Here is a 10,209-nt window from a genome sequence, read left to right as displayed (position 1 = left end):
AAAAACAACAACAACAACAACAACACTATGATTTATTGTTATTGCCACCAGTTCACATGACTTAAGCGGTTGGGTAGTAATCTTCCCAAGTCCCAACTGTTGAAGGATTGTTGACCATGTATGAAACCAGACCCTTATTGTTTATTCATAAAAGTGAAAACGTTTATTCATTTCTAACAAAACAAAAAAAAAGTTTATTCAGACTGGAAGTAACATGTATTCACCTAAAAATTTATCTTAACATTCTACAAAGAGAGAGAGAGAGAGAGAGGGTTGTAAACCCTTGTCATTAAAGAAGATAACGGTTGGTTCCCACAATCTTAGATAGTTGGTGAGAGAGAGAGAGAGAGGGGGGGAGGGGTAAGTCCTTGTCATTAAAGAAGAGAATGGTTGAGGTATAAATGGTTCCCAGGTTGCATGAACTTTCTTGATAACATACTTTCTTGATAACATTCTTGCTACCCAGGCTCACAGTAAAGAAATAGAATCTTGAAGGGTATCCTAGAAAGTACTAGAACCTAGGAGGGCACTTGTGAATCAAAGGGAAAGTGAATTATTCCATTTCTTTACCCAAGAATCTGAGTTGTTCAACCAATGTGGGATGACCAATCAAGTGGAGATTTGACCCCTCTTACCCCTATGTCAAATCAAGTATGGATTCCACTTAATTGATTGGTCTTGACCATGTGGGTTGACACGCAATGTAGGTAGAGAATCGGGATTCATAAGAAAGTTCATGCAACATGGGTAAGAGCAAAAATTTTTGTGAGAGGAGATAGTATAATTGCAGGACTATGAAGAGAGAATTTCATGACACTGAGGCTGCGGATTTTGGGTAGAGGTTTGTATAGATTTTATTCAAATGATTCAAATGTTTTTTCACGGCATATAAAGTATAATGTTATGCTTTTCATCCCAAACAAGAAATTGTTGGCATACTAAGTATATGACCTTTTTCATTGATAGGTGATATGAGAGTACCATCTTAGAGATGATGAAATGACTTGAGAGAATTCTATGTAAAACTGATAAAATGAAATCATTTCATGTGGTTCTGAAATGCCACTTAATGTCATTTACATTGATGTTTTACACATTTAGTGGTCAATATGATAAGATCTCTATTGCCTCTTTTCCTTCTTATCACTCACTTCAACATTGCTTGCTAGCTAGCTAGAATATAATGGTAGTCTCTGATGTGATGAGCAACTTCATTGTGCACATCAGTTTCAATTCCAACAGTTGAGGGAAAGGAAATTAAAGCAAGATAATTCAGACTTCAGAGAGAGTGGCAGAGTCAAAATATCTAGGTTGAGTTATCACCTTTCCCTTTGGACACTCATTCCCTCCCTCACTCCCTCAAACAAATGTAATCCTTAAAGGTCTCTTTATGAACAAGCTTTTCCAAAGAAAGATGAGTTATCGTGCTACAATGAAAGGTAAGTTAAACATTAGATGGTGACTGTCATGTTAACAACCCTAATCACTACTCAAGTCCCTTATGGCCATTGATTGTATAGATTCTCTTCAAGTCCACATCCTAGACCATATCCAATGCACTAAACCATTACCCCTCTAAGCACCTTACAACACCTTCTAGGAAATATATGGTTGGGATCTCTCTCTCTCTCTCCCCCGCCTACCCAACCCCACCTCCCTAAAAAAAAGGACTACATACAATGCACTAGACACACCACTAGGCATTTCACTGCACCGTCCTAGAAATAAGGATATGATGTCATCTCTCTCTCTCTCACAGATCAAGCTCATGATCTTAACCTGGAATAAACTCAACTCACTATGGATTACCTCAGTTGCTTGTGGTTGGCTACAGTAGCCAAGAATTGGTGTTAGATAAGTTGAAAATCAGTAATCACCTGCTAACAATTCACCACTGACCCCCATTGTCAACGCACAAGATAAGATAAATGGTAATAGAAAAAGCTTCCTTAAGGGTCTATCTGGTTAGAAGTAAAGTGAGTGAAAATAGCCAAAATGACCATATTTCTCTCCTAGATCTTATCCAACCAAATACCACATTGAGAATTTTCATTTTCTATTTCTCATTGACTTCACTCTATCAATGGAAGTAATTCCAGTCCTGTACGTTTTGCTTTCACTTCTAAACAAATGAAGGCTAAGACACTTGAAGTCAAGCTTGTGATGCTGGCTTTGTTAATGCTGCCCATTGGTCCTTTTTAGGCTGTGGTTACAAATCAATGAAGAATAAAGAATTCATTTTACTATTCCCATTTCCTCCACTTCCTTCCCTTGAATTTATTTTCTTTATTAGAGAGAGAAAGAGGAGAGTGTTCAAGTTTTAAACAACAACCTAATCAAAAGGGAAGGAAAACCAAAGGTCTGATTTTCTATGTAAGTCTTTCCTCTTGTCGGCATACTCTCAAAATGGGTTGAAATTGGGATACCAAAGTCAAAAGACTGAATTTACAAACCTCCCCACCTCCACCCCCCCCCTCTCTCCAAAAAAGTCAAAAGCTAGCTCAAGCTTTCACCCAAAAGAGATGAAAAAACCAAAGTCAAAAGCTTCCATAAACTTTGATAATAATTTGAGATCTATCTTCTTCTCTTTGATGAATTCTTTTCCCTCTCATTTTTTGCCAAGTGAGAAAATATTCTTCATTTAACCTAAGGTTTTCTTCTATCAATCATTAGGATATGCTGATGGTTTGACCCGCATTTTACGGAGACACTGATCTCTCTCTCTCTCAAGTTTCCCTATTCTACATATATGAGACAAAATTAAATCCTTTATCCTATCATTATGAAAAGATAAAATGGGAAAAAAACACCTGAGGAAGATGGGTGCTAAATGCTATAAAAAACCACAACATAGATTTGAAATTTTGTTTTAGGTAGAGAACCTAGATTTGAAAATGATTCGAATTGAGTTTTTATTAAATTAATCCATTAAACATTTTTTGTTTGGGTGGTTAGAGAAAATTCCAAACAAAGAAATTTCTTTGTCCATATTACTGATTGGCAGCCTTCTTCATATCAACACTGTTCCTGAAAATGCTGATGATGTTCCGGAAGGAAGACTGAAAATTTTGATGTCTGTTTCCATGGATTCACTCTTAATCTATATTTTTAGATTTTTTTTTCCTTCTTTTGTTGGTTGTTTTGTTTGTTTTGATTGAGGTCCTCTTCTTGGTTAGCATGCTTGGCATTTGAATTGCTTTTTTTCTTATTCTTTTAATTTATATATTTTTATTTACCTAAAAGAATTACCACCCCAAAAGGTGAAAATCTTTGTTCCCCTCCTACATTTACCCCACACACACAAACACAAATTAGCTAACTTGGGCTTGTGTGAGATACACAAGCACATATAAAGGTGAAAAAACTTCCTCCCTTCCTAATATTTAAATCATCCAAACCACACACATACAAAAGCTATGTTTTCCAACTATCGTGACAAGCTTCAAATAAATATTGTAGAAAAGGAAACCCTACTAATGCACTAACAATATCATTAGAAAATTTGAGGCACAATGTGTTTAACATAAAAGCTATTTTTCCTGTTAATAATGCTCACTAAAACGGTCCCCCATCTAGCAAAATCCCCAACAAAAAATGACATTAGCAATGATAACCCAACTTGAAACCTCAGAGAAAATATGAGGCCACAGGGCATGTTTCTTGTGTGGTTAGCATTGCTTTGGATTTCAATTGGGTTATTATGAAAGTGATCAATCCATAGTCTGATTTTGGCTTTGTGATGTAATTTATGTTCCCTTAGTTTACACTATTGGTGGACATGAGATGTATTAAATACAAAAAATTATTCCTTTTTGGAATATTTTACTATTTTATATGTACTAATCTTAGTGTTGCTGATTTGTGTTTGGTATTATATTACATATTGGAACCTTTTAATGAGCTACATCTTAAGAAGCTTCGGGCTGATCAATTCCAATTTGAGATGAAATGGAATATCATGGAAAATCTTGATTGATACAAAGAGATTTAGAGTTTCTTTTTTGTAACCAATTAGAATTAAAAGGTAAATATCATCACTTCCCATATATAGTTGAACATTTTATAATGAAAATAAATATTTTGTTGGTTTTTTGTTTTATAAATATATTTTGAAGCTATTTATTGCATTATCTATAGACTATATTGGTGTGTGAAGGTGGAAGACATTCTTTGAAAGTTTATAGACTCACTCGCTAAGGTCCGTTTGTTTCCATGTGAAAAAGGTGGAAACAGAAGGATTTTCTGTTATTTCTTTTGGTGTAAAATACAAATAACAACATTGAAAAATAATAATTTCATGTAAAATTTCATTTTGAGGGAAAAAGTTTACAACGAAACAAACAGGGCCTAAGGCTTCATTTCATTAAATTGAAAGTAATTTATAGAAATTTTCTTTCATTTATAAATTACCACTATTTCTTTGGAATTTTTTTTTTTTTCTATTCTTGATTGTATATTTGTATGTGAATACTGAAAAGATTGAGTGGGGAATGAATCTATTCATTTGACGGGTTTGGCATCCTACATGGTTGGTAATTATGTAATGGACTTGATGCCACCATTAATTCTTAAAAAAATAAAAATTAAGAAATTTAAAGGGAAAGGTCGGATATGCTATCTGTATATTGTAAGCTAGAACCCATTATGTCTATCTCTCTCTCTTTCCCTTTTGAAATGACCTCCTACTTCTCCTGTATGATATCTCATTTGGCACCCACATTGGTGCTATCCACCATCTTTCCGTATACTGACGTCATACATATCCCTCTCCCAAATTTAAAATACAAATATTTGTCAAAAAAATTATTTCTATCTTTTTAGAAAAATAAAAAATTTCTTTATTTTAAGGAATTTAAATTTTTTTTTTTTATTAATACAAAGAGAGCCACCAGAAAGATGATAATTCTTCTCACTTATTTCTTTTGAAGATAGAGATATGAATAAAGAAATGTAATTTGATACATCAACAATAGTTAGTGCAACCAAATTGGCTTATCGAGTTCCAAAACAAAAGAGAAGTGGGAGTGATGAAAGTGATTTTAGATGGGTTAGTGGATGGATTTCTAGAATTTCTACCTTTTAACATTTATGTTATAGAAAGATTGGCGATGAGAATAGAGAGTGAAAGGGTTGCTTTTGTTTATTCTATTTTATAGGAATTTTGGTGGAGAACTCTTTTCTCCATGGTTGATGGAGTTGAGTGATAGATTGTAATTGGATTTGAGTTTTCTTTGTTTTATATAATGAGAATAAGAAAACTACATAACTTATTGCAATGGATAAGAAAAAAGCCGACAATGAAAATGACAAAAGTTACTAAGAGCATAAGCACATTAATTTTTTAATTATAGCCTAGAAAAAAAAAAAAAAATCTCCCTTGAGGTAATATTTGTAGCTTTTGTAGTAACTTCCAAGCAATGGTAGGAGCACAATCGAATTTAGGAAAAGCTTTCTTGGGAGAAGGATTAATATATTCAACGAAGCCTAGGGATTCTTTCCTGGCACTCTCTCCATTTTTTTTTTTCTTTTTAAATGAATAATAACAAAGAAAGAAGAGAGAGAGAAAAAAAAAATATATATATATGAAGAAAACTCTACAACAAAACAACAGCCTAACCCTAGCTTAATCTAGCTACAAGGGACATATTGAAGAGGATACAAAATGATAGAACTCAGAACCGCTAGGCACCAAGGCCAACTTTGAGAAGATCAAAATTATTAATTCATTCCTTGATCAATGGGATGCCAATGAAGAAGAGTCAAAGTCTCTGCTGGATTATTTGCCTAATAACACGCTTAACTTTTGCATTAGATAAGCATATTTACAAAATAATGTTTATGTCGTAGAAATATTTGGGTTGAGAATAGCAAATGAAATGGTTTGCTTTTGTATTTTTGTTTGATACGATTTTTTGTGGAGAATTCCTTTCTCTATGATTGATGGAGTTGAGCGATAGATTGTAACTGAAGTGAGGTTTCTTTGTTTTACATAATGAGAGGAAAGAAAACCCCAAAAGGTAGTGCAATAGATAAGAAAAGCCAACAACGAAAATGACAAAAGTTACTAGAGCTTAAGCATTTAAGTTTTAAATTTAAATTCTAGTAGAATTTTTTTTTTTCCCACTAAAGTAAAATTGGTAGCTTGTCTAGTAATAACACTGCTAGGAGGACAACAGGTTAGGTACCTAGTTGTTCTCATAACACTAATGTGATCAGAGCATATTTTTAGTTAGATAGAAGTGAACTCTTTCACCCTGTGCTTTACAAGAATAAAAGCAGTAGCGGAGTCTTGCTTCACTATACAATTAAGTTTTGAATTGTCTTGTTTTTTCCACCAAATTTTTCTAGAATAGTTACTTCTTCTACTTATTGTGATATGGACTTAGTAATTTCAGAAGCCAGCCTGATGTTAAGGAAAGAATTTATTTGATTAGCATCTAGATATGCTATGTGACATATCAAATAGAGTTATAATTTTGTGAACTGATAGACCCCAAAAGCCTTACTCATATGCCAACTTCAAACAAATTCGAGTTTACCAAGTGACAATTATCTACATTACTCTTGTCAAGTAAAAGAACATAATGGAACACCAACCAAGGGAAGAGAACACCAACCAAGGGATGCCCTACCTCTTAAGAGCATGCACTCTACCGACAAGGCACCAACCAAATGAGCAAGCAATTGTATTTAGATCGTGAGTTGAATTGAAAGTCATAAGAATTACTCATGGTTCCCTTGGTGGCTTGCAAGATATTTGGAATATCCAAACTGATATCATCCAAATGGGCCCTTTTTAATTGAGTATTCAGCATTCTCAGTTTCAAACAAAATTAGATTTTGATGGAAGAAATATATAAAAGATTAATAAAGGATTTAAAAATAGTATTTGCTGCTTAATTATTCTTATCATGATTCTGAATCATCAAGTGGAAATCTTGCCATTGAGCTTCTTATGGTGTCTTATCTCAGGCTTAATTTCTTGTGCCAATAACCTCTAGCATTGAATCATACTTATTGCTTAATTCTTCTTGGAATCATGATTCTAAATCTTGTATTGGAAATGTTGCCATTGATGAGCTTCTTATGGTGTCTTGTCTCACATACCAACTTCAAACCAATCCACGTTTGCCAAGTCTTTAAAAAAAGGAATAAAAATTTTGTGACTAACAAGAAGAAAGAAAGCCAGGTACATTTCTTATTTAGCCCATTTTTCAGATATCCAATGGCTAGATTTTCTACATTACAGTCTCACATCGCAAAACTAGGTGTACCCATTAAGGAGATTCTTTCTTAAAATTTCTTTATTAATAAAAAATTTGACATATGGTATCTCCAGTCCATTTCTTAAGTATCCAACTATCAAATTTACCATTTGATCATTCTTCATAATGGAATGAGGTGTTGTGGGACCGCTTATCTTGTTTGCTGAGCAAGGAAATTTTTACCTATTTATAATATTAATAATAAGAAGAAGGTAAAATTACTTTATATAAGTCAGCATAATATCAAGATGGCCCACCAATTTTAACCACACAATGGGATATATGGCAATTCTAAACATTAGATAGATCGGTCTAAGATTGGAGCTAGTAAATCACATGTTAAATTTTAAGACCTAATTCAATCAAATACTCTCTTATACATTGGCATGCATTCTTTCATTTTTCAGCTGTTTTTGCATGCCTATGCAACATTTTTTATAATCCTTAGATTTGTTTAGCTTTATTTTTCCACCTAGCAAACTATATTTAGGGCTTTAGGTTGAAACCCAATACACATAAGATGGGGACCTTAAGGTCTACCTATTCACAAAATTTACTCCATTTGATTTGCCATATGGTAGTGAGTTCAAAATAACCTACCCCACTAACTGTAAAATTCTATAGGAAAATAATGCTTCAAGTAAAAAAGAAAGTTTTTTTTTCTGATACCCAAGGTGACATCTTCATCCACAAATTTATCATCATAATTATATGGTCTCTTGTATGTTGAAGTTCTAAAATGTCTATTCACTATTCCTAAAATCCTATCCAAGTGCAATAATGGCTATTGGATAAACTCGGGGTGAAGGAAAAGTCATTAGCCAAAAGCCTAAGCCACAACATCATTTTTGGTGAATGAAATGGGATGCAAATGGCTTGCATCATAAAGAAACAAATAGGGGTAGCGAAGGACATGTTGACACACCCAACCACTACATAATCTTAGGCCGTATATGGTATACATTCTTAGAATGCATTTTAGGTTGATAATGTATTCCAAGAAATAATACTAAAAATAGCCATACACTTAGCTTTTGATGAGGGTAAATATGATTATGTGATTCGATCATGGGGCTGACTCGGGGGTTTATAAGAATTAATAGTGGTTCCCTTGAGTGGGCAAACCTGTGGCAAAACGGTTAAGTTGCACTATTGCAACATGTTGGTCACATGTTCAAAACTTGAAAATCGCCTCTTTTGCGAAATAGAGGGTAAGGTTGCGTACACTTGCTCCTCCCAGACCCTACAGTAGCGGAAGCCTCATGCACTGGGTTGTCGAAAAAAAAAAAGGTGGTTCCCTCGATGGCACGCAAGACATTGATAATGTCTAAATCCATATCATCCAAACAAGAACTTAATCCTAAACTTTGTTGAGTGAGTATCATGAACTCTCTAAATTCAAACCAAAGTATTTAGCATTCACAATTTCACCCAAAAGTGTTCAACATTTGCACAAAATTAGAATTTAATGGATAAGAGAAAAAGAAAGATCCCTTGTAACGAGGCCCTACGGCCCAATAGAGAAGAGTATGGGTGGGGTGGGGTGGGGTGGGGTGGGGTGAGGTGGGGTGGGGTCGGGAGGGAGGGGGAAATGACACCCCCACTCCAGTAAAATACAAAAATCCTACCCCTATTGATGTCGAAATATACCCCCTCATTAATCCTCATGTTGGCGTAACCCTCACGAGCATGGAGCATTCTTTACTCCAAGATTTATAGAGGATTTAAAAAAAATAGCATTTATTGCTTCATTCTTGTAAGAGTTATGATCCTAAATCATCAAGTGGAAGTCTTTCCATTGATCTCTTTTGGTGTTCTATTTCAAACATAATTTCCAGGGCCTATTACATCTGGCATTGAATCATTTTTTGAAATATAGTAAACCATTTTCAGTGTAACTCTCAGAAAAAGATCAAGTAAAATGCCAATGACTGTGCCTTCCACAGTTTCACTGTTATGTGTCAAACAATGTTAGGAAAACAAGGGTACTCAACCATGTAAACTTGCAAAATAAAAGGGGGTGAGATGGGATAAATCTGGAGTCCACAACATATATGGGAAAAGGATATATAGACACAATGCTTATGTGCAGTAATTGCAGTAATAAGTTAACGAGCAACATTAATGGAGGTAGGAGGGGTATCATATAGGAGGAATAAGGGATCATATCAAAGTGGAGAAGAGGGAGATAAACATAATGGGCACTAGCTTACCGTAAACCATAAGTGTGTTAGACTATGTTCATTTCGCATCCAGGTATTTTTTTCAAGGGGTTGGGTATCACTACTTTGTCGTGTGGTCTTTTTACCACCCCTATGATTAGGAGTATGGGACCACAATTAGATAGCAATTTTTTGAGATTCAACTCTTTTTCAACGTGATTAGGCATCCAATCAATAACAGAGAAACCCAAAACACAACCCAACATATGATTACTCGTTGGGTGCCGAACACGTTGGAGAGGATTTTTTTTTCCTATTTTTTACCCTTTTCCAAGAGAGCTAAGGCCATGCAAGCTTTGAAGAAGTTTGGCGAGGAAAAGAGTTGAAGAGTGGGAAGAAAAGTCGTTGGGGTCGGACTTCATATCCGACAAATTACGTGTCGGGTTCGTTCGGTGCCCGACACCGACGATCAACCCATAACCGTGTCCATCTCTCTCCTCGTTTATGGCCGACACGTTATGGTTGCCCGAAAACCTTGCCTTTTGGCGGCCGTAAAAATCTCCAAAAGCCACACGGAAACAAAAGAGAGCCACTTTGAAATTTAGTACCCGATGGAAAGTGCAAATCAATCTTACCTGTCATTACTTTTACCATGTGGCGCACATGAATAGCCATGGATGCTTCTACCAAAAAAAAAAGAAAGGAAAATCGTGCCTTTGTAAATAAGTACACATGTGGTTCAAAAAAATATTTGAAGTTTCATAAAAATATGAAAGAAAAAA

This window comes from Macadamia integrifolia, chromosome 3 (genome assembly GCF_013358625.1).
Source record: "Macadamia integrifolia cultivar HAES 741 chromosome 3, SCU_Mint_v3, whole genome shotgun sequence".
NCBI lineage: Eukaryota > Viridiplantae > Streptophyta > Magnoliopsida > Proteales > Proteaceae > Macadamia > Macadamia integrifolia.
This window is presented reverse-complemented; position numbering follows the sequence as displayed.